The sequence below is a fragment of the Rhamphochromis longiceps genome, linkage group LG18 (assembly GCF_057381845.1).
Source record: "Rhamphochromis longiceps isolate RC_006_pf linkage group LG18, R_longiceps_female_GT1.1, whole genome shotgun sequence".
NCBI lineage: Eukaryota > Metazoa > Chordata > Actinopteri > Cichliformes > Cichlidae > Rhamphochromis > Rhamphochromis longiceps.
The window spans coordinates 35,465,683-35,489,441 of NC_140574.1; positions in this window are offsets into that span (position 1 = coordinate 35,465,683).

Below are 23,759 nucleotides of genomic sequence, written 5' to 3' on the forward strand. Positions count from 1 at the left end.
AATGGAATATATGAGAACTTCTTATTCTTTGCTCAATCGAGCATGAACATTGTCACAAATTATTTTTTGTGACTAAGAATTAGATTTTTATAGTCTTTTATAGTATTGTGAAATTCAACTAGAAACCATTGAGAAGTTGTCACAAGTTATCTTTAGCAATGTTAAGTTTTTATTAGTGTGTGCTCAAATATCCGACTTTAGGTGACAGTTTTCAAATTCTTTTCATACATTTCCTCCCCAGTACTAACTTTTTTATTAATGTATATGTCCCAAGTTACAGATCCTGAATAATTGTGATGTTAACAAAGGCTCAAGCTTTTAATTTTAGTAGTTTAGTTTCTGAGACATTCATATTCAAACATTGCTACAGATTTTAATGTGTGGGTCCTGAAGGTGAGTGGACAGATCAGTTTTCAGAAAACGATATATTTGAAAAGTCTTTGATATATCAAACTAAAGTTTCACAGCAATCATAACAAGGTGGTCGAGAGGAAGAAGGCCTGTGCAGATTTGAAAATGAATGACCTTTACCTCTTTTGAGTGTTACTATGTTAACCTTACCATTTTCAGCACTTGGTCCCGTTTTTATTCATTTTACATCTTAATTGTTTGCCACATATAAATCAAAACTTTTAAACATAATTTAGTGAGTGGTTTGAACAACCTGTTCTCAAACAACTTGTTCAAAGATGCATTTCTTAAGCAGTCTGAGTCTTTCATTTAACAATTTGGCATAAAAGGCACTTTTTCTGCTGTGCCCCTCTGTCCAAACTGATGACTACATGCAAAAATAGAAATCAATTTTGGCTTAAACAAGATTGTCATAAGTTTAAAAAAAAGAGCCTCAAAATAAAGTTGTAATCACACAGCAGTGAAGTGCTGTGTCTTAGCTGTTTCACTGGAGTACCACCACTGTAGATATGATTACATTTAATTTAATTTGATTTATATAGCGCCTATTCACAACACCTGTTGCCTCAAGGTGCTTTATTATTGTAAGTTAAAGACGTTACAATAATAGACAGGAACCCTAACATTAAAAAAAGCACCTATGGTGACAGTGGGAAGGAAAAACTCCCTTTTAACAGGAAGAAACCTCCTGCAGAACCAGGCTCAGGGAGGGGCGGGGCCATCTGCTGTGATTGGTTGGGAATGAGGGGAAAAGAAGAGAGAAGAGAGACAGGACAGAAAACACAATGGAAAAAAGACGGAGTTTAATAACTGATTGACTGATTAATTAAATACAGTATGCGGTGTATAAATGCTCTTGGAATGAAAAGTGGAAGCCCCCCCCCCGAGCAGTTTAGGGTCACTCATGCTCCTGGGTCAGCTGGTAGATTTTTAGGGAGTGTTTGGAGCAATCTGATAATAATGCAATAAATGTTTGAAATCATCACTCTGAGACAGCAACGTTGCTCAAAGTCTTGCTGGAGGCCAAGGTGATGCCAACTAAAGCAAACATGAGTTTAGATTACAACAACGTCAGCTTTACCTGAATTTAGAAGTAGGAAACATCCAGGCCTATATGTCTTTTACACATGCCTGTACTTGTACTACAGTGATATCAGCCGTGGCTCAGACCAAAGTCCTGTCAGGGATTAAACAGACTGAATGATAGAAGAACAGGAAGACAAGCAGCAGCAGAGTAAAGTGGACCTTTTTCTGGAAACATACATACAATGTTTGAATGTTTGTTCTTGGCTTTTCAGCAGTGTCAGGACCTTGGAGTCTTGTCTGCTGGCTCTTATCTATTCCAGCTCAATTACTGATGTGTCAGCAGTGATCTATGAGCTGAGAAGGGAGGGGGAAGGAAAGATTGAGACCTGGCTGGAGCTGGCCTAGGACCACATGGTTGGGTCATTGTGGGTGAGCGTGTGACTCCCTGCGTATATGGACTGGGGTAATGAGAGGTGACCTAAAACTGGTGGTGGAGGTGGTGTGTATGTGGAGGGGGTGGGTAAAGTTGTGGGCAGCAAGCCCAATGGGTCACATCTTTTAGGTCATTAAAAGCTGGAGGCCAGTTGCTTTCTCAATGGTGATTGCCCTCTAGCATGCTCCTCTTGACTTCGACTTGACTGCAGCCCTGGGTAAAAAGTAGAGCAAACATGCAGAGTCACACAGCTTTGTTCACAGGCAGAACAAATACAGTGATAGATGGCTTGCTATATGCTGAGCAGTTTGTTTTTTCAATGTCTGTGCTTGTGCCTAGAATCAAGGGTTAGTGCAAAACATTTTCACACTTACACTAAAAACACAGAAAGAGGTAGCAAGTGAAGGTAGAGGCAAGGATGGAAACTAAAGCAGGAAGATTGTTGCACAGAGTTCAGGGAGTCAAGTCATCTTTATTTATACAGCACATTTAAAAGACATCAAGTGTCGGCCAAAGTGCTGAACAGAGGGATAATATAATAAAAAGAATTAAAATAGATAAGATGAAAACATTATAGAAAACATTGTAAGACATCCATATGTTTGTAAAAAATCTGTGTACATGCAAACATGCACATACATATACAAAAGTGTACACATTCACACACAAGCACACATACGTGAACATAAAATACGTGTATAAGTATACACATGCAAACATCATCCAATGAGACCAGAATAGCTAAAACAGAATAAAAGAGGTGTCAGAGAGCTCCGAAAGCCTTGGAAAATTTGAAAGGCCTTCAGATTCGATTTGAAGAGTTCCAAGGTTGAGGAGGATTTTATAAAAAGGGGAAGACTGTTCCAGAGTCTCGGGGCGGCAATGGAGAAAGCCCTGTCACCTTTAGATTTGAACTGGGAGCGTGGAACTAAAAGCATCTGACTGGAGGAGCGCAGAGTTCGAGTGGGTAAGTGCAGGCTAAGGAGATCTGAAATGTAATCTAGAGAGCTTTAAAAACAAATAATAAAACCTCAAAATCAATTCTATATTTAACTGGTAGCCAATGTGTATCGGAGTAATACTCTCTCTCTTTCTGGTACCCGTCAACAGTCTTGCAGCTGCATTTTGAACAAGTTGCAGGCGGGACAGGCTTGAGTGACAGATGCCTAAATAGAGAGAGTTCCAACGTCAAGGACAAAAGGTTTCAAACTTGTTCAGGTTATAAACCTCGTGTTTATTCTCCCTAGCAGTAGCAAATGCTTAAAAAAACACTTTTATGAAAACACTGAATAAAGAATTATTTTCTTGAAAAAGGCTAAATTGTACATCAGTATTGAATATTACATAAAATAAACTATATATAATGACAGTGATGCAGAAATGTCTGCATGTGTCACAGAGCCACGGCTCAGTGTCTAAATGAGCCTCACAGGCCTGAATGTGTGTTTGAAGCCATTTATAATTGTTAACGTGTTTGATCTGCTGCTCACCACAAATAAGCACAAGCAGAAACTTTGGACTTTTAACGGTATTTTCATAAGTTTTACAGCTTTTCCTAATGATAAAAACCTCCTTATGGCCGTTCATAAAACACTAGGTAACTAAGCCATAAACAATGAAATGGCAGAAAAGTTTCTGTTTTTCAGTTTCTGCTACAGAAATCATGTATAAAAACAGTTAAAATGTAACTTCTTTACACTGACAGAAAGAGGAGTTTCAGTGGCCCGGCCTACTCAAGATCACAGTGGGCTGTATGTGGCCCATAATGTAAAATAAGTTTGACACCCCTACTCTAGACAGAGGAAGGATGACAAGGGTGGTGGCGGAACGAGGAAGTAGAGAATATTCCAGTGATGACAAGAAAAAGTGGGATCGCTGAATAAAGGAGACAGGAGTACTGAAAGGCTAGGTGTGAAAATGAGTGACCAAACAAAAAGGCTTATAATGAGTTGTAGGTAAGGCTGGACACTGAGCAAGGAGAGACTGGTTTTTATTGACTTGTATATGAGTAGGCAGAGAAAATGAGCTGGAAAAGATGCACCGCAGAGCTGCTGAGAAGATGAGAGGTGCACTTTGAGGACAGGATGAATGTAGAACATTAGAGTGCTGCCAGGCAGGAGGAGAAGAGGAAGACCTTAGTGAAGATTAATGGATAAAGTGAAGGAGGACATGCTGAGGGTTGGTGTGAGGTTCAGGCATAAGATGTGCTGTGGCAACCCCTAATGGGAGCAGCCGAGGGGGAAAAAAAGCCTGTTGACCCACTTCCAGCACGCTTTTTCAGACATTGATATCTGAGAAATACTTCAACATGAATATCCCCAAAACAGTTCAATTTGATTCAGTTTTATTTAAATAGCACCAAATGACAACAACAGTTGCCTCGAGGTACTTTTTATTGTAAGTTAAGACCCTACAATCACTGGATCAGGATCCGTAATGTGGGACAGATAAATCAAAAACATTTTTCACAAATTGGTTCAATAAATACATTTAAAAAATCAACTTGTCTTGTGTGTCTGAGTACACACTTTTTGGGCTGGCGTTTTCTCTGACAGCTTCAATCAAAATTAGAAACGATGCTCAGAGACTGAGAGAACTAATAGTGCTGCCTGTTGAGCAGTTACTTTCCAAAACACGTTATTCATGGTTGCATACAATTTTAGACTGACGTGGGTCAAAGCCTGGCATAGCCTGTAATGACGGACACATTTTATGAGTGAGCTTGGCTTTAAGTGACTTACAGGCTTCTTTGAAAAATACCTTCTTATATCCAGGTTCTTCCTTTTTGCTGCCATCCTCCTCTCTTCCCTGCAGGTCCTCACAGCGCAGGCTTGTTGCTGCTAAAACTAAACAGGGCTCCCTGAAAGGCTCAGCCAATCACATTGGCCATATTTGTCACATGAGGTAGGACTCCAGTAGAGAACGTAATTGAACTTGGGTTGGTTTTTCTTTACTCAAAGAGATCAAATTATTGGTGGGGACAATTCAATAATCGCTGGATATTGGTGGGGACATGTCCCTTCTGTCCATGCCAAATCTACGCCCTTGGGATAAACCTATATATGGTGTGTCGTAATGAATTGCTCCACAACACTGCACAGGAAAAATGATTCCCCAGGCTTCCTCTGGGGCTGTCTCTTCACACAGGATCTTCTTGTAGACATTTTTAAGAGTCTTGATAACAGATAATAATCTAATCTGCTCCAATTAATCAGCTGGCTTCTGTGCATCGGATAGCTAGGTTTAAGGTGTTAACTTCCATATTGACCGGTGGGGGGTGGGCTTAAACATTTATCTGCCTGAGTCATGTAAGCTAACTCATTAAGCCCACAAACCAATTATCACTAAGTCAATATCAGGCGTGCAGATTATTGCAGTTAACTAAGTTAACAAGTCAGTGTGAGTATCAGGAGGATATAGTGATGAACTTTGCTTGTTTCTCAGTTCACAAGCCCAAGAAAAGCAGAAACAAACAGAAACAAACAGAAAATAAACACTGCTCAAAAATTATAGCAAAATGTTTAAAATTCTGGGATAGTGATCTGGTCATGAGGACTGCAGTTTGACACCCTTGGGCTAGGGTCACTGTCACTAATCGTAGCATAAGGTGATTCTTGGACCATACAGAGGTTGCACAGGTAGGTCAACCCCCCAGGGATGCCACAGCAATACCTGCCATTGCCACAAGGTTTGATGTGTCTCAAGAACATGGAAGAGATTCCAGGAGAAAACCAGTAATACTAGGAGAGCCGGACAAGGCCGTAGAAAGTCCTCATTTTGCAAAGTAGGAACAGGATCAGCACTGCCAGAGCAACAGAATGACCTCCAGGAGGCCTTATTACAACAGTCTAATCAAACCTCCAACTCAGAAAATAACAGCAACTATATCAAATTTGGCACAGCAAACATAGCAGCAATGACTCATCCAATGTGCTATGCTTAGTGTTAAAAACTGTCTGTGGCCAGAGCAGTCTGAAATCTGAGCTCATAGTAACTGTATGAACATTCCTTTAGAAATAAAATACAACAACTTTGGAATATTTCACACCAGTATACAGGAAATAAGGAACTGTTTAATGTTGTGGTTGGAGAACCTTGCACTGGGACCAGAGTAGAAAGTGTCCACAAAAAGAGAACATGATTCCAGTGTTTCTCTTTCTGAATGACTGCAGAGAAATCCAGGCAGAAGAAATAATCTCAATGCATACATGTTTTGTGTGGCTGCATGCAGTCAGTGTGAATGCATTTTTCTGTGTGGCCAAGAAGACAAATGAAAGCTTAAGTGAATCAGTGTGGTGCCGGTAGTATGAATATTCATTGGCTGAGTGAAAAGCTGGATGAGATGAGTAGGGCTTAATGGAACCTGCACCTGGCAAATCTGTTTATATCAAAATGTCCTGCAGTGAAAAGAAAGTGGAAGAAACCTGTTTGCATAGAAGTGTGGACATGCGTGTGGTACAGTACAGCCACTGCTGGAGAATTGAATGTCTATCAGAATCAGAATCAGAATCAGAATCAGAATCGCATTTCTTGGCCATGTATGTGCGCAAACACATACAAGGAATTTAGTTCCGGTAGATGGTGACTCTCAAGCACAGCAATGTAAATCACAACAATATGTAAACAAACACAATGCACACACACACACACACACACACACACACACACACACACACACACACACACACACACACACACACACACACACACACACACACACGTCTATCTCTCTCTCTCTCTCTCTCTCTCTCTCTCCCTACATATATATATATCTGGACTGGGCTAAAAACACCACAGCACTTTACAGGAAGGGCCAGAGTCGTCTCTATTTTTTGAGGCGACTGAGGTCCTTCAACATCTGCCAGAAAATGCTGAGGATTTTCTATGAGTCTGTTGTGGCCAGTGCGATCCTCTATGCTGTTGCATGCTGGGGGAGCAGGCTGAGGGTCGCAGATGCCAACAGACTTAATAAACTGATCCGTAAGGCCAGCAATGTTGTGGGGATGGAGCTGGACTCCCTCAAGGTGGTGTCGGAGAGGCGGATGCTGTCCAAGATAAAGACAATGTTGGATAACACCTCCCACCCACTCCATGACATGCTGGTCAGTCACAGGAGCTCGTTCAGTGAGAGACTGAGATTACCGAAAAGCACCACTGAACGACACAGGAAATCATTCCTGCCTGTGGCCATCTCCCTGTACAACGCATCCACTTAACACACTGTTTGCTGCTACAGCTACACATGTTTCTTTTCCAACTATTTATTTATGAGTGACTTATGTATGTATGTATGTATATATATGTATATATTGTACTATTCTTAGTTAGTGTATTGTCTGTCTTGTCTTAATGTTGGTTTAAAATGGAGCACTGTAACAAAAAATAATTTCCCCCAGGGATCAATAAAGTATTCTGATTCTGATTCTGATATGTGTGTGTGTGTGTGTGTGTGTGTGTGTGTGTGTGTGTGTGTGTGTGTGTGTGTGTGTGTGTGTGTGTGTGTGTAATGTATATATATATATATATACACGTACACATGCACACGTATAAACCAACTGAAATAATCTAAATCTTATACACATAAAATACATGATGACATAAGTGAATGAATACTACAGAATGTACATAAGGTGCAGTTGCAGTCTGGCAGTGGGAGCAGTGTGATAGTTCAACCGTTTAGGAGGGAGCTGGCGAGGGGAAAGAAACTGTTCCTATGTCGGGTGGTCCTGGTCTGCAGCCTTCTATACTGTCTGCCAGAGGGCAGCAGGTCAAAAAGTCTGTGTCCAGGGTGTGAGGGGTCTGTGATGGTTTTCCCTGCCCTGAACCTCCCTGGTTTTTGGGAGGTACAGGTCCTGGATGGAGGGCAGGGGAGCGCTGATGATCCTTTCTGCTGCCCGTACAGTCCGCTGCAGTCTGCTCCTGTCCTGTTTAGTGGCTGCACCACACCAGACTGTGATGGAGGAGCACAGGACAGACTCAATGACTGCAGGTTAGAACTGGATCAGCAGCTCCTGTGGAAGACTGTACTTCCACAGTTGTCTCAGGAAGTACATCCTCTGCTGGGTCTTTTTGAGGATGGAGGAGATGTTGGTCTCCCACTTCAGGTCCTGGGAGATGGTGGTACCCAGGAACTTGAAGATCTCCACAGTTAATACCAGGCTGTCTGATATGGTGAGGGGGAGCAGTGTTGAGGGATGTCTCCTGAAGTCCACTGTCATCTCTACAGTCTTAAGCATGTTCAGCTCCAGATTGTGCTGACTGCACCAGAGTACCAGCCGCTCAACTTCCTGCCGGTATGCAGACTCATCACCATCCTGAATGAGGCCAATGACAGTGGTGTCATCTGCAAACTTTAGGAGTTTAACAGGCGAGTTCTTGGAGGTGCAGTCATTAGTGTAGAGGGAGAACAGTAGTGGTGAGAGGACACATCCTTGAGGGGCACCAATACTGAGGGACCGGGTTTCAGAGGTGATCTCCCCCAGCCTCACTTGTTGCTTTCTGTCTGTCAGGAAGCTGGTGATCCACTGGCAGGTAGCTGGTGACACACTGAGCTGGGAGAGTTTGGAGGAGAGAAGTTCAGGCACGATGGTGTTAAAAGCTGAAGTCCACAAACAGGACCCTGGTATAAGTTCCCGGGTGGTCGAGGTGTTGCAGGATGTAATGCAGCCCCATGTTCACTGCATCATCCACCGACCCGTTTGCCCGTTTATTAATTATTGGTCATGATTAAGCTTACCCAACACTATCCTTCAGTGTGGCATGTGACAGCTTCATTCCACATAGTCCATTCTCTATCCAATATGAGGTGGCTACATTAGGATACGACCACCGGGGGTCTGGGTGTCCACGCTGTCAATCTCAATACTGTCTAGTCCAATCACCCCCCCACCCCCCTCTTGTTTAAATCTGTGCTCTTCATCATTCTCCCTTTCAGACTCCCACAGACAGACACCTCAGTCCAAGCTCAATCTAAGTCTCGGTCTTCATCTTCACCCACACCACTGTCTACACTTCTGGAGGGGCCAAACCTAAATCCTATCAATAATGCCATTGTGTTCTGCCACAATGGGTCATCGAGGTCTAATTGCCAAATAAATAAATTTCTCTATCTCGAATAAATCATGTTAAAATTCTTCCAAATGATCTTATTGAGCTGATGGCAGCAGTTTCTAACGAGATGGAAGCATTTGATGCACGCACCGCTAAAAGCAGCCATAAAAAAAACAAAAGCTCACGTTTACTTTTTAAGGCAATTACAAACTAAAGGATGAGATTTTTAATGAAGTATTTGTTTTGGTGAATACCAACACTACTATTTTGGCTTACTTTGCTGCAGCTACTGCACTGATTACAATGACCGATTTGTTTGTTTGTTTGAAGAGAATCTGAAGCAACATGGAAATATACAGTGAGCGTCACTGTAGAGAATAAATGTGGTGATGTTGATCCTAAGGTCCAATCCCATGTCACTTTCAGCATAGCTTGTAGCACACTGCAGAAATAAACTTTTTCAGACAACCCACTGGAGTGGAAACATCTAACAAGTCCATTTGTAGAAATGTGCCTATGTGCAGCGGATTGACAAATAGGCAGGACACAGCTTTGTCCGTGTCTGTCAACACTGATATTGGCCTGCACCTCATAAGAGAATTTTCAAAACCTTTGTGGGGAAAAACCCTCCAAATGGCATGCCTTCCATTGAAGTGTAAATTTATTTATCATAACCTTTAAGTATTTAGTCATTCAAAAGTCAAACAGTGCAAGCATGATTTTGAATAAAGCCTAATGATCCCTGAGTATTTAACTTAAGTGAATACATCACATCTGACCATGTAAAGACATCATTCACAACATGTTCAGTCTACTTCCTGATTAAGGAGGCGTTACCCTGTATGTTCTTTAAATCTATTGTGTTTTCTGCCTTTCTTAGCCTCCACCCATAGAATAGCAGCATTTGTGTTTTAATGCTTGCTGTGCTTTTAGCTACAGCTTCTACAAAGAGCCAAGGTTGACCTGGCTAGTGCTGTCCTTTCTGATGCCCCATGGGCCTGTATTACCAATGGGCTTGCTGCCTATTCTTCTGAACCTTCAGCCAGTATTGTGAATGGGTTGTGGTGGCTGATTTAAAGCTTGTGGTCAGAAGAGCAGATGAAGGTCAGGGCAGCAGAGGTCAACCCCGGAACAGCCGATTTACCCAGCTTTCAATATGCCAGCAGTCACATCGATGGGGCTGTAATGACCATTAGGACTGAAGCTATCCACCAGCGTAGCTGGTGCACTGTCACACAGGCGCAGAGGGTTATTATTATTTTGCATACTGACGAGTGAAGGCACCCATTATATTACAGTTTGCTTGTGACTCATGAGTCTGGTATCGTGGAGAACGGAGTCTCTGAGAAACTTCTTGCAGCTGGATCTAGCAGATGGGCACCTTTGGTAATGGTTTATGTGTTTATATGTGCTTCACAGGTGTGTAGCTGACAGCTGTGTTCTGAGAAGTCGCTTGTGGTAGAGTGAATGTGATTGTATGACAAATCAATAGTTTTGATTTTGACTGTTAAAAGACGAATACTCAAGGACAAAGGTGGAGTATTCTAGATAATCCAGTGATTTCACTGTGAAACAGATAAATATATACAAACGATTTCTTCCCCTACTTCAGGCCCGTATACGGACGTGAAGAAATGTAATGTAATTTGGCCCTTCAAGGTACTTTTTCTGTTAGGGAGGATTTGTTTGTTGTTGAGTGCAATGTTAAAATAAGTTCTTTAAAAAGCCGAAAGTATTTAATATGAAGGCAATATGAACAGAGAGCACAAACATGTCGAGGCTGTGTTAGTTCAGTGAGGGAGTCAAAAACTAATGTGTACACTTATGTCTGCACTTTGATTCGGGTTTATAAAATTATTTGCATTATTAGATGGAGTAATGAATGCTGACTCAGGACCAGAGCTCCTCAGAGCTTGTTGTACTTTTATTTGCTTTATATACTAGAACAAACTGCTTTTACTGCACAGTACAATTTTTGTCTGCTCTTAATTATCTTTCTATAATGCAGTGTTACTCATCTTTGAATAACTATAGTTCTAGATTTGTTTTGATACCACCCTGAGCATGATCTCGTCTGATCTCAGACACTAAGCAGGGCTGGGCCTAGTTAATACTTGGATGACAGGCCCCCTGGGATTATAGTAGAAAAGAACCATTTACCATTTATGAACTGTAGCACTGTTAGCAGAATGAGAATATTATGGATGGCCACTGTACAAAGACTGTAACAAGATTCTTTTCCTGTGGTTTTTACACAGCAAAAGTATGAAAAGAAAAAAAGAGTTACTTCAAGAACAATGTTAAAAAAAAATGATATAAAGGGAAGTTGGCAGTAATGACCCAATGAACATGACGTATCAATGCATACATAGTCACATCATGCTTTCGGGACTTGCATGAAAGCTTTATGTGAGAGTAAGGTTATTATTCATAGAATTGGAGTGAATACACAGAGCTAAGAACTGTCTCAACATGCTATCGACTAATCAAACATCCACTCATCAATGAGTAATGTCCCAGTAAAGAGTCAGGGTATGGGATGGATTCCCATAATCTTCCTCTTCCTTTTTCAATTATACTGAAAGCATGTGTTTAAAAGGCTTTGGCTGCCACTGGGGTCTTAACTGTGTGTGACTCCATTTGTATATACTTGTGCATCCACGGAAGTGTGATCGTGGGTGTGTGTATGTGTTTCTTAGTGAGTGAATGAATAGCAGCTTTGAGTGTCACATTAGCCACGGTCAGGAGTGTTAGTGGGCATTTTTCTGTTGCTAAGTATTTGGTGTGGCTGAGAGAAGCTTATCAGAGTGAATGTCTCAGTTTGAGAGGCCAAAAAAGAGAAGTTGAAGTAAAGGAAAGATGAAGTGACAGACCTTCTCTGTCCCCGATGTGCTTAAAGAGGCAGTGCATGTGTAGGTGTTTGTCAATGACAATAGAACAGCATCATCTGCCCATTCAGTTACAAACCCACTGCTTAGCCCATGAAACACCATAAGGGGGCATTTCTGATCAAGTTATTTCTTTTCTGTAATGAAGAAGTGTGCAGAGCACCAAACATAAGCAGAAAAATTGGACTGCCTGCCCTCCCTTGGACAAAAGTGGTGGTGTGGGTGTGGGGGACAGGACGTTCAAGCATGAAACAAAAACTGAGAACACACTGACATTCGCACTCATCTGAGCACTCACAGCATTTTTTTTTTAATTTTTAATTTTAATTTTATTTTTTTTATGAATCACTCACACATTCATACAAGTGTTCTTTTTTTCTGTGCCTAAGCACTTTCTTCACACTTCAACTGATGCGACGTAGGATTCAACAGCCTTTCAATGGTAACTGACCAGTCTCCTACAATATCCTGGATGTCTTTGCCTACACAGCATCTGTGCTATGAATAGCTGTGGATTAGTCATGGAACTAGGACAAGATCTTCAAGTGGAGGCTGTTCATGGAGAGAAATGCTAATGGCACACCAACTGCTACAGCGGCAGAGCCTCCACTATACACTAGCTGCTGACTCTATAGTGAAGCATCTACAGCACTGTAGTGAAATTCAAGTGGAAAGCAGTGACTCAGGCATCGCCATTAATAAAAGAAAGAGAAAGAGAATTACTGTAGTATATCCATACTGATCCATGGACTGTTAAAATTCATGTAAGTAATAATTTAAAAGAACAGATCCTGATCTAGATGTTACAATTGTGTCAAACTGTTTTAAAGGCATTTCCCCTGACACAAACCAGATGTGCTCCAAAATCAGAGAAACCTGACTAATGAGAGTATGCAACAATACCATGAAGGTGTTTGTGTTCAACAACTTAAAATCCTTCTCCTTGCATGCAAGGTCTTGAATATTCAGGCCCCATCTTGTCTTAAAGATCTCATAATGTTACCCTAATGAGCACGCCGCTCTCAGACTATGGGCTTACTTGTGCACTATAAAATATAACTTGTTGTTTCAACATAAATATTTAGTTAAATTATAAAGGTTACTGGACTTCTCAAATCTTACATTTAAATTTGTGCATTCATTTCAATTGATTTTCAGTTATTCTTACTTCAGATTTTATTTAAAAAATAAATAAATGAATAAAACTGATTCAATTATATCTGATTATTTCAAGCATAAAGTTTGTTATAAGGAAGTGACAATTACCCATGGACCTCCAATATCAAAGATTTACTGCTCCATATTACTCTTGTGAGAAACATCAGTGACATTGCTTAGTGGGTTCACAATCTATCACAATTTCATATAATACTGCCTGTAAAATGATAAATGTGAACTCGGCATTGAGCGCATTTTGAGTGAAGAACGATAAGGTGATCATTCTGACCTTGCCCAGTGATTGATCACCGGGTAAGAAGAAAGTCACCTAGGTCTTTGAAATTGATACCATAAGTACATCTATTAAAAGTCTCAGATTACTTCAAATCCTAGTGATCTTGACCAGTTGTTGTAGTCTCAAACTGCAACAACAGTCTGTGAGCAGAGACAATGAGCAGCAGTGTATTTTGTAAGAAGCTGGGATAAATAATATGGGGCCTGGGCATCTGTTAAAACAAGAATTTTTAAACAAATTCTAAATTCTATTGGGAGCCAATGTAAAGAATATAAAATAGGAGTAATGTGAGCTCGTTAGCTAGACCATGTTAGTAGTCTGGCTGTTGCATTTTGTATAGCTTGGAGGCAAGAAAGTGATGATTCGTCCAAGCTGGTTGACAGGGCATTGCAATAATCTAAATGTGATGACACACATGCATAGGAAAATTTTTCCAGTTCAGCTAAGTAGACCATATGTCAGTTTAGAAAAGTTCCTCAAATGAAAGAAACAGGAACGAGACAAAGATTTGACATGTGAGTCAAGGCCTAGAGAAGAATCAGATATTAGGTCTGAACATTTTCGTTTCGGAGCCTGCTGTGGACACTTTAATTCATTCAGAGTGGGACTATAAAAACTCACAATTTGATCATACTGTCCACAAGAGTTAAAAAATAAGTCAAAGTGGAGCTGTTCTTCATCAACTGTTTCAAGTTACGTTGAAACCAAGCACACCATCATTTTTCTTGTGACATTACCAATAAGTTTGATGTGTCACATGGCCCTCTTCCTATTGAAAAAACAAAAGTTGTATCCAAGATGGCCGACTTGTAAATGGCCACCATGGTCACCACCCATCTTGAGGAGTTTGCCCCCTCACATATACTAATGTGCCACAAACAGGACTTTAATATCACCAACCATTCCCATGTTATTACGGTGTATCCATATAAATGGCTCACCCTGTAGATCAGAGCACCTTTAAAAGCACCATTTATTTAAAAATAATAATGCACACAAACATTTCAAATGTGTTCTGTAGAAAATGAAACTGTAGTCTTGTTATATGTGTGAGAGCAGCATGTTGACAGACTGCAGTAGACAAGAAACTGGTAATGCAAAGTGCATCTGGGGATATGCATGGTCTCTAGGGTAGAGCAAAAAAAACAAACGTTTCATTCACAAGGTCAAGTTCACAGTTGGCTTCACATGTTTCCTCTTGAAAACACCACAAGTTTTTGCAGATATTACAAATGTCTATTATGATCAGAAATTGTGTTTGCTGAAAGGTTTTGAAATGGAAGTTGAAGGTTCACCCAAAACATCTGCTGATAATAACTCACGACTTTTCTTTCTAAGCTCCTTAGACTAACATGATCCAGATGACTGAGAACCTACACAGACATGATTACCCTATCATGCATTTAAGCATGTATGCGTTTGTACATCTGTAATTATACCTACCTAATGTCATAGACACTGAAACTGAGGATCCAACGGCAGGATACATGAAGAACAAAGTTAAATACTGGTAGTAGGCTGCCGGGAATTCCCATGATGCATTGAGTTTTTCCAACCCAGTCACCTTTCTCACTCACTATCTGTTAATAGACTTGTCTCTGTCTCTCTTCCACAGCATGTCTTTATCCTGTCTTCCTTCTCTCACCCCAACCGGTTGCAGCAGATGGCCGCCCCTGCCTGAGCCTGGTTCTGCCGGAGGTTTCTTCCTGTTAAAAGGAAGTTTTTCCTTCCCACTGTCGCCAAAGTGCTGCTCATAGAGGGTCATATGATTGTTGGGGTTTTCTCTGTATCTATGAAGCGCCTTGAGGCGACTTTTGTTGTGATTTGGCGCTATATAAATAAAATTGAATTGAATTGAATTGAAAATTGTATAGTCGAAATCTGTTAAGGGTAGGCAAAAGGTAAAAACACACTACAAACTATCTCTTGTCTCATAAGAGACAAGCACTTCTGGACTGAGAGGACGCTGGCGTGAACGCTACTTTTTACATAACAGCTGGATTATGCTACTAATGCCGCTGCGGCTCATTGAACGGACAGCATGCTAATGCTATGCTAGCCAAGAAGCCAGAGTGAAAGCTGAGTAATGCTGACCCCATGCCCAGCAGCCAGACCCCGAACTTCAACAGGTCACAAACTGATGAGCAATCAGGCTGCAGCCTCCGTTCCTGCCTGTTAATGTTTCTGTTAACGATCTCAACAAACAAAAGGTGACATACCTTCTCATGTCATGTACATTTCCTTATTTCTTCTTACATGGCAGCTTCTGTGTTGCTTCCTTTGAATTATAAAAACACTTTTTATGCATATCAGCACTGACTGTAATAGTGAATAATGTGTGTACAAAACTGTGTATGCACCACCACAGGTGCTTAAACGTTGTGCTGAGGCTCTAAGATATTCAGGCATACATCTACATTGCTGATATTTTAAATGAATGTTACTTTGGAAACACTGATGAATGCACTTTATTGTTAACTCTGTGCTGAGCCTGCAGTTGCATATTAACTAAAATCAATCATGGCAGGAGCTGCATGTGTGTAATCCCTGTCTGTTTCCTCTCCTTCTGATAGCAGTCATGCTGTGGTCAGAAGCTGCAAGGTGTTGTTGATCCAGCATTTAAGGACTGATAGACGTTCCTGTCATGGGCCCCAGTGGTAACACGATAATACTTGACTCAACATATTTCTCTGCTTTATCCTGAACTTGGCACCCTTTAGTGATAAAAGAAAGTCCAGGTGAAATACTCCTAATAGAAACTATATGAAATGGACATATTTCTGTCCCAGTTCATATCAAAATTACGAGGAGAAAGCTGGTCTTTGCAGATGAAATAATGTAGGCAACATGCTTGTTTGCACACAGTGCAAACCCCCCCACGAGCAGCACTTTGGCAACAGTGGGAAGGAAAAACTCCCTTTTAACAGGAAGAAACCTCCAGCAGAACCAGCTTAGCCTAGCCAAGACTTGGCTAGGCTAAGCTGAATATATTCAGCATACTATTCTAACATAACTCCTAAATGTAATTCTTCTCAACATCCATATTATCATAAATGTCATACCATAAAAATAACTACACAGTGGGCAAAAACTCTCAGAATTATTTATGAATGCAGAATTTTTCCATTGTTAATATCACCAAAATGTGTTTAGGATAGGTTTACAAAGTGGGAAAAGAAAATGAGAGGGGTCTCATAACACTTGTGAGCCAAATTTTGTTTGTTTCTGAGTGAAGTATTATAGGCCTTTTTTGTGGGACACAAAACTTCCCACACAAAATCATCCCAACCCATCTACTTTGTCTGTTGATCATTGTACCTAGATTATACACCAGGGGAAATATGCTTCCTCCACCATATCATCTTAGCATGTGCAAGTAGCAAAATATGAAGTGAGCACAGCTGATAACTGTCCAGAGACCAACAAGAGGTCCTAGTGTTTGGTTTTCAGTCATTTTCTTGCACCAAAGTAAGAGTAAAATTGTATCAGCTAACTGTATGTGTGTTATAACACGACAAATATTTCTAAATAAAGCGTCACTTTATTTGTTGTGACACACTGACAGCCTATCCAGGGTCTTCCCCTACCTCTCACCCACTGACAGGTCCACACCAGAAATGTTTGTCCTTTGAAACCCACATGACAAGCAGTTACATTGTTAAAATGAACATTCTTAAAGATGCGTAAGCTTTTACTTGCTACTGTTTCTGTTTCTCATGGTCTCTCAGTATTGTACAATTAAAACAGCACATTTAAAGCTCAGCTTATCATATTTTACTTGAAGCTCACTTAAGTCATTGTAATCTTGTATTTTATTTCTGAATTATTTTATTTTAACATCCACATTTAAATGATCTGCCTTTATCACTAGATGCAACACATAATGCCAATCTTGTACCCGATCTTCTTTTAGCATTGGCCAGAAAACAGTATTCACATCCAGCTGTGTGCTGCAGTTCTCACAAAGCTGTGTTTTGAGGCTTGCACAGATTGACCACTTCTTAGCACCCAAGCCTGTATTGTTCTTCAGAAGGTCATTACAGAGATCTTTAAGACTGTGCATTAGGAAAGAGCTACTTGAGATTCAAAAAGGAGGTTTCTATTTGAACTCAAGGAAAGGTTAGGGTTCATTCTTGTAAAAGTTTTAGTGGCTAGCCTGAAGATGTATCTGTTCATGCAAAGGGTCTGAGAGGCCCATCATTAAGAGTGGACACAAAAGTGTAACAGAATACTCTGTGGAAATACAGCTCTGAGATTAGACCAGAACTAGCAGACTGCACCTGCTCAGGTTCCTGCACCTAGTGAAAGGTGGAACTTTGCTATGTGTGATGTTTTCATTTTCATAATTAATAATTATTTAAAATAATTTCATTAGGTCTAGGGTTAAGCCAAGGCTTTTATTTTGTAGCCTACGTGTTGAACACTACCCTCTTTTGTTCTGTGTATCTAATATACTGGTGGGGGGGGGGGGGGTCTTTTTTATGGTGGCAAACAAGTGACAAGTGAAAAACAGGAAGTGGCTTTCTTTGATCATTTTATTTTACAAGCTACTCTATACCTGTTACATTTCTATAACCTTTCTTCCTGTTGTTGTATCGTTATCTCAGCAATGTATTTTTTGTTGCTCTTCTTTATGATTATTAGTTTTAACAAATTGCATTTCATTCCTAATAAATGACCTAATACAGGTAACTCTAGCACTCTGTGTACCTGCTATGGTCAGCTCTACTTTGGGAACACCACATTAACACATTACATCTAACAAATGCTCAGTAGCTATACCTGTAGGTAGGTGCAGAGCGCATGTCATATTAGGCATGCTACAGTAATCCAGCTCATCTAAGAATTTGAATACATACACAGAAAGGTCATTGTGTTTTCACAATTCCATGCTGAGGAAAAATTCTAATTGTCCAAAAAATAATGTGGAAATAACAGAATTCCTTTATAATCCTGAGTAACAATTTTTTTCTTGCTTTAGAGAACCTGCATGGTTGGTAAATTACCTGTTAATGTGCATACACAGGGTGGCTGTAGCTCAGGTGGCAGAGCAGGTCAGCCACTAACCAGAAGGTTGGTGGTTAGATCGCAGGCTGCTCCAGTCTGCATGCCAAATACCCTTGGGCAAGATACTAACCCCATGTTGCTCTCCGATGCATCCGTCGGAGTGTGGATGGATGCTTAGAAGAAGTGATTGGGTGAATGAATTAGTTGTTTATAGCGCTTTGAGTGCTCAGACAGAGTTATATAAGAACCAGTCCATTTACCCACTGGAAGTGATTCATGGTGACTAGAGATCATATTTAGTGACTTCAAGAGAATACAAGTGACATTATTGCTGGTTACATGAAGAGGGGAGGACCCAAGATAAGCTGTTATCAATTTCCAGGCAAGTGACTGAAGCGACTGACATATGACCTGTTAATACAGTTAGATCTATATATTAGGACACTGACACAAGTTTAGTTTCTTAACCTGTTTGCTGAAACATATTCCAATTATAGTTCTATAATGGACGTGGACATAATGTGTAGACTCTCAGCTTTTATTTGAGGGAATCCACATTTAAATTGGATGAAGAGTTTGGCAGTTTGAGCTCCTTAACATTTGCCACCCTCTTTTTAAAGGGACCAAAAGTAATTGGACAGTTGACTCAAAGGCTGTTTCATGGGCAGGTGTGGGCAGTTCCTCTGTTATCACATAAGAGATAAAGCAGATAAAAGGTCTGGAGTGGATTTGAAATGTGGTGCTTGCATTTGGAGGATTTTGCTGTGACCAGACAACATGCAGTCAAAGGAGCTCTCTGTGCAGGTGAAACAAGCTGCAAAAACAGAAACAAACATCCAAGAAATTGTTAAGATATTAGCAAAATCTACAGTTTGTTTGAATGTTAGATAGAAAGCATAGAAACAAGTGCTTGTGTAAAGTCTCAGAGTAGAAAAGCGCTATATAAGAACCAGTCCATTTACCATTTTACCGTAAAGAGAAGACTGCAAGAAAGAGTGTTAACTGCAAGGTACGAGCCACTCATAAGGTTCAAGAATAGAAAAGCTAGATTGGACTTTGCTAAAAAAAAAAAAAGAAAAGAAAAAACACACACATCAATAAAAGCCAGCTCAGTTCTGGAAAAACATTCTTTGGACAGATGAAACCAAGATCAACCTCTACCAGAAGGCTGGCATGAAAAAAGTATGAGAAGGCGTGGAACAGCTCATGATCCAAAACAGACCACATCATCTGTAAAACACAGTGGAGGCAATGTAATGGCCTGGATGTGCATGGCTGCCAGTGGCACTGAGACACAGGACAGAAGCAGCCCCGTGAATTCTGACATGTTCAGAAACAAACTGTCTGCTCAGATCAAGCTACATGCAGTCAAACTGATTGGGCAAAGTTTCATAATACAGATGGACAATGACCCAAAACATACAGCCAAAGCAACCCAGGAGTTTATTAAAGCAAAGAAGTGGAATATTCTTGAATGACAAGTCAGTCACCTGATCTTAACCCAACTGAGCATTTCACGTGTTGAAGACAGACGGCCTACAAACAAACAGCAACTGAAAGCTGCTGCAGTAAAGGCCTGGGAGAGTCAGGAGGAAACTCAGCATCTGCTGATGTCCATGAGTTCATGACTTCAGGCTGTCATTGTCAGCAAAGGGTTTTCATCCCAGTATTAGAAATGAACATTTTATTTTTAGTTATTTAATTTGTCCAATTACTTTTGAGCCCCTGAAATGGAGAGATAAATGCTTTAGTTCCTGACAATTTAATGCAAGCTTTGTGTTAAACCCACTGAATTAAAGCAGAGGTCTGCACTTATAAGCACGTGAGCTGTTTCATTTAAAATGATGTACAGAACCAAAATGAGAAAAAAGTTATCTCTGTTCAAATATTTATTGACCTAACTGTATGTCAGAAGGTCATCTCGGCAACCAAAGCCTGGCATGTCCACAAGCTACTCAGCATCAGGCCTCAAATCATGTGTCACTTCCAATGTGGACCCAGCTTTAGTATTGTGCTGGTTCAATACCAACTACCAAATTCAACTTAGATTAACTGAGGTTTAGACTATAAAGTGTTCTCGCTCTTATATATTCACTTATGTTTCACAATCACGCTAAGACTCCTGAAATAGGTTGCTTTTGTTCGGGTTTTCTTAAAGGTGCCTCTGAGGAGGTGCTATGAATCAGCAGTTCAGCAAACACGGTCACTCATAGAATTAACAACAGTTAGATGAACATTTCTCACAGGGAAAATCTCATAGGAACTAATTAATGCCTGTTTACACTTAACAGGAGGCAATTTGAGTAACTGCAGAAACCATGAAAAGTTTTGCTTTATTAAAGATTAAATCAGCACACTGGTACCAGATTATTCCACATCAGTCAAAATAGGATCATAAAGCTTCCAGGTGTTAAGCTTTGGGAATATTTATATTTATCATATAAATAAATAATTATACAAATTCTCATACTGGAGAAGTGATATTAGAAAATCCAAGGAAAATCCCAACAATCATATTATCCTCTATGAGGACCTATTAGCAACACTGACTATAGGAAAACATGCCTTTTTCTTGTTTCTCTGCAGAAATTAAATAAATGTACATGTGTCCTACAAGGTAAGTGATAAAAATGACCCCAAAGGTATTTGAAGCCGCAGCCTGTGGTAATGTTTTAAAATCAACTCCCCAAGTCACCTTACATGTACACATGGCCACATGTTGCCTTACTCCTCACCAGTCTGTAAATCGGTCTATTTTAGACTTTTACAATTATTGGTTATCAGTAAACATCAATCAGCAAGTTGTTTGGGGGTTTCTTTTATTCTTTTGCAGCTTTGCAATTCAACACCATTCTTACTGAGATGGTGTTGAATCTGACAGAAGCGAGGCTGCCATATCGCGCCATCGGCCCCTCTGGCCAACACCAGCAGGCAAGTAGGGTAAAGTGTCTTGCCCAAGGACACAACGACCAGGACAAAGAGCCCGGGGATCGAACCGGCGACCTTCCGGTTACAGATGCGATTCCCAACCCCCTGAGCCACAGTCACCCACAAATATACATGGATCAGGAATATGTGAAACAATTTAAAACCTAATTACTAGTGTTCCTTAAATTTAGTTCATATTTAACACCTTAATACCTCAAAGAAGACGATTTTCAAGTTGTTATTAATTAAACTTCGGACAATGTTCTTCATGTAACAGAGTCAGAGGCCTTAGAAATCAGAATAAAATGTCCAGGATGAATTAACTGGCAGGGCAGAAAACTTGTGGTTTACACAAACCAATAAAGATATTAATACTGTCAAAAACACCAACTTCAAAAATCTGCACTTACTATGTAGCCACAGTGTTTTTGCCAGAAACTCATTCCTGGGTTTGACCATACTCAACATGTCCCCAACAAGTCACTCTCTCATCTAATGTAAATGTAATCTGACCTTTACCATTTAGTTGTCTAAACTTTAAACTCTAGACTGCAGCACATATTTAGTTATAAATATGCAAATACGGCAGTTGCAGAGAATTTAGTCAAAGCAATTGGCAATTGACTTGGTGCACGTCCTCAGAGTGGACACCATACCAAAGAGTGCTCTATGAAGGACGCCACCTGGAAAACAAAACAAGGCAGACCTAACACCTGGCATGCATCTGTGCAGACACACATACATAGTTGTAAATAAATATACATATACCTGATTTGTCATAATTCTTATAACATCATTCTTATTCTTAAAAGAAAATGAAATAAAAATAAACAGATAAATTGCATGTCAGTTCTGGCAGAATCATCATCATCTTACTTTTAACTCATTATCATTATTTCATGTTGGCTTGCTGGGGACTCATAAAACTACCGCTCACCATGTGTTTCAACCATTCCTAGTTTGCAAGTGTGTTAATGATTAACTGGATTTGTATTGCCTTAGGAAAAGCTGATAACATCCAATAAAGCCATTTAGTATGTCTCCATAACTCACCTGTTGGTTTACAGTAACACACCACCTCAGATCTATTGGCATCTATTGTCTTTGGTGAAAGGTTGTACAAATATAAGTGAATGAGACAAGTTTACCCCATCCAATCTAAAGTATGGCCACTGTAAAATGTTGCCATATGCTCTTGAAGTCTTTGTTTCCCATTATTTGTCAGCCAAGGTACAGTATAGCAAAAACTGAGGACAACCTGCAATATCAATAAAATGTTAATGATTCAAAATTGTAACCTCTTAAAACTGCAGTAATTGTATGCTAAACTGGCACTAGTTACCACAGCGATTGTACTGCTGTGACTGCAGTTTCCCACATGGAAAAGAAATAGAAAAAACTTATAAAAGACTTGCATCAGATGTGGCCTACTTCATATAGTGAATCATATCAGGCTTATATGATTTACTCATGAAAGTGGCCACTTTCTCATTACTTTCATATATTGTTTTAGGAAGTATCCAAAACATACAAGTTTCATTTATATAATTTTTCACTCTTGTATGCTTTTCATACAAGTTTCAAGACAGAAAACTTTATAAGATTTATATCTATCTTTTCCATATGAGTTATCACAGTGTGGAGACTATATATCCTCCTGTCAATCATGTTAGTCTGTTCCTGTTAATCTGAGAGAGGGAGGGGGACTTCGTTTTTTGATGTTCCACTTTCGAACTGTGAAGTCTGTTCATATTTCTGACGGCTCTTCAGGTTCTGACTTTTAGACCACTCAGTTCAAAGTTCAAATGCGTATTTGCATCCAGCACTTCTAAGTTAGGCTAACAGAGTCTGCACTGAAGCTGGGAATTTAATGCCTTTGATGACAACTATAATGAAATGCTAACAAAGTTTAGCCCAGTCAAATCTGCTAGCAAGTTTTACATTACATGAAATTAACACACTGACCACAGCATTTCATTTCACAGTGAACCTGCTAACTTCCCAAATCACTGCTGCTAGCTGAGAGAGAACACCATCAGAACACTGGAAAACATTTCCGGAAAATTTAATTTTTTGATTAAAGCACGACAGCCAAAATATCTTCAATGCATTTCAAGGTTGAATGACTGAACAGCAATGTTGGCACATTCCACGTTTTTATTCTAGAAGGTAATTACACTTTAGCTGCATTACCCACAGCAACAATGAGCAATACAAAAGAAGTAATAATAATAATAATAATCTTGCCTGTACATCCTTAGCAAGAGTGTCATGCACCAGAACTTACTGCTAAACCATAGATTTGGCTAGATCCCATGGGGAACGTGATGCTCCAAACTGTTTAAATTAGGCCAAAAAGCCATATGTGTCATTGTCTTCTCTCTCTGTTACTTTTCTATAATTTCACGTTAGGTTTGGTTCCTTTTCCTTGATCAGGCAAAACCTACAGACCCCATGGTCCCTACAGCGTGTCTCTTTTTCTTGTTAAGTCATCTTATGATTCCCATATATTGTGTTTTAAAAGCATGCAACAGGGCTGCATTTGCTTCACTCTGAGAAATTA